Below are 2,783 nucleotides of genomic sequence, written 5' to 3' on the forward strand. Positions count from 1 at the left end.
CAGTACTTTTTATGCTTTACGGAGACTAAAAGGTTATCCCCCCCAGGTGCCTGCTATGTGCCAGGTCACCGGAGTTCACATTGCATCCTCTCCTCGACATCTGTAAAACCAACCTCAGCGTGGTTAAGTGACCAAACTAAGGCCACACAGCAAGAATTCAGCAAGGCTCAATTCGAAACTACATCTGAGGTCTGGAAAGATGAACATCTCAGCGAACATTAATGATATTTGAAAGAAACATTGCCAGGAAGAGAGGAAGTCTTTTTCCCTCTTATCTCACATTTTCTAAAATATTTTATTTTCTCTACCTCACTTCCCGTTTCCATTTTTTAAAAATTATTCATTTAATTTTATTTATTTATTCATTCATTTCAATTTGATCAGAGAGAGACAGAGAGAGAGAGAAAGTGAGCCATCAGGTCTGGGACTTGAACTGCGATTGGTCATGTGGGAGTGTCCAGTGCCCCAACTGCCATGCCACCCATTGGGACCCTCTTTTTCATTTTTTAAAACTTTGTTTATTTATTAGTTTATTTTTAATTACTAGAGTGTGTGCACTTGCCAGAGAGACATGGAGGAGAGAGAGAAAGCACCCCCCAATGGGGTATGGTCATACTGCAGTCCCTTCTCCATTTTCTCAGGCTCTGGGACATGCATACACACATGTCCAGGGTTTTTCCAGCTTCTGGGGCCAGAATTTGAATTGTGGGATCTGACTCCCTTAAACACTAGGTTACAGGGCCAGCTCACTCTTTTCCATCCCTAACTCCCATCCCACATAAATACATTGTATATTAGTCCATTCAAAGATATTACTGGGACCAGCAGTTGGCATAATGGCTATGTTGCTGGACTCCCATGTGGTCGACCACGGTTCGAGTCCAGGACCGGGTGGCTTAAACTCACGCCGGTCACGTGTGCGTGCCCAAGATCCTGAGAGGAGAATGGAGGAGAAGGATTGTGGTGTGGCCATCCCCCCTGGGGGGTGATTTCTCGCTAAAGCTTTGTCTTCTGGCAAGCGCACAAGCCCTATAGCAAAATCCTCTCGCTCCCTCCCCCCCCCCCAAAAGATATTACCATATGCATTATCATCCACAGGTAACTTGCCATTTTTGTGTTCCTTAAAAGTTTTGCCCTTTTTCGAATTTTTAAATGAACAGATGTCACCTGGAATCATGGGCCTTTATCTTTTTAATGATGATGTGTATATACAAGTTACTGTTATTTTAATGTAATTAAAGTTATATTAACCTGCCATCAAAGGGGATACTCCAGGGCCTCAAGGAAGAATAAGAATGCAGAGGGCCCTAGACCGTGGAAATGCTGAGCAGCAGCTCCCAGAGACAGGCCTCACCCGACTTGGAAGAGGAGCGAGCTCTGAGTCTTAGGAGCTGTGCTGAGTCCCAACTATCACAATTGAGTACTGCGGGTAGCTCACGTAAGAAAGCCCAACCCTGGGACCGCCAGATGGCATAATGGTTACGTCAACGGACTCCCATGTAGTCAACAGCGGTTCAAGTTCTGGACCCAGTGGTCACACCGGACGTGTGTGTGCCCAAAATCCTGAGAGGACTGGGGAAGAAGGGAGTGCAGTGTGGCCATTCCCCCCGGGGGGGGGGTAATTTCTCACTTTCTGTTTTGAAATTTCTCCAGAGAGTGCACGCTCCATATAGCAAAAAAACTCTCTCTTAAGAAAAAAAAAAAAAAAGGAAAAGAAAAGAAAAGAAAAGAAAAGAAAAGAAAAAACCTGGCCCAACTCTGTCCATAAAACAAGAACATTTCTCCAACGGCCCGGCCTCACAGACCCAGACAGTCATCCTCAAAAGCCGCAGCAGCTCCGCTAGTCCCAGCAGGGTTTCCTTGCCACCAGACACACCCATTTCCTCCCTGCTGTAAGTCCCTTGGTAGCCCCGCAAGACCTTGCGGTGCGGACACCCGCAGAGGCTCCCTAGAGCCTGGTTGAGGCGGCCAGTTTGGCATATGGGTCTCCTGGGAAAGCACGTTGAGTTTAAGCTCCGCCCCCTCCACCCAGAGTTCACCTGTCTCAGGTGAGAGCCACAAAGGCCACACGGCAGCTCCCCTGGTTACGGTCAGTTCTTACTGCGAAGTCGCAAAGTGCCCACCAACGTCTGTCCAGAGCAGACCGAGGGCTACTTTCCCCGGCAAGACAGAATTTTCCACTCGTTGCCAAGTCCTACAGCGCAACCCCCTCCAGTCTGTGGAAAACCGAGTGGATCTTTCTACGGTCGCCTAAAGGTGTCCAAAGCCGCCCGGGCGGAGAAAGGCCCCGGGACCGAAGTCCCGCCCGTAAGCGTCCAGCGCCCGGGGATTAGAAGGCACAAAGGGCCGGCAGAGAGAGCCCAGATGGCAGGGCAGGGGCTAAGCCGCCGGGGTAACGCGCTCCAGGCGGGCCAGGGGAGAGGGGCTCCGCTGGCCTCCCAGGCCAGGCGTCTTGCACGTGGGTCTAACCCGCCCGCAGTGTCCCCGCTCCCAGCGGGGCCGGGCACCTGTTCCCCACTCCCACAAGCCAACGCTGTTGTGCAAACCCAAAGCCCAAGTTCGGTAATCGCGCGGATCAGGCAGAGAGAAGTTCCCGGCGGCACTTTCCACAGGTGTCTTTCTCTCCGACAAGCCAAGCGACGGGGACGGGGGCGAGGCGGGCGGACCTGGGCGAAGCCCTCTCCACCCGGGCCGGGCAGCCCAGGGGTCTCCGCCGCCCCCAGCCTCGCGACCCGGTGGCTGGCGCCCCCAAGGGGCGGGGCCCGGTCGCACCCCCCCCCGGA

This window comes from Tupaia chinensis, unplaced genomic scaffold (assembly GCF_000334495.1).
Source record: "Tupaia chinensis unplaced genomic scaffold, TupChi_1.0 Scaffold000159_1, whole genome shotgun sequence".
Taxonomy (NCBI): Eukaryota; Metazoa; Chordata; class Mammalia; order Scandentia; family Tupaiidae; genus Tupaia; species Tupaia belangeri.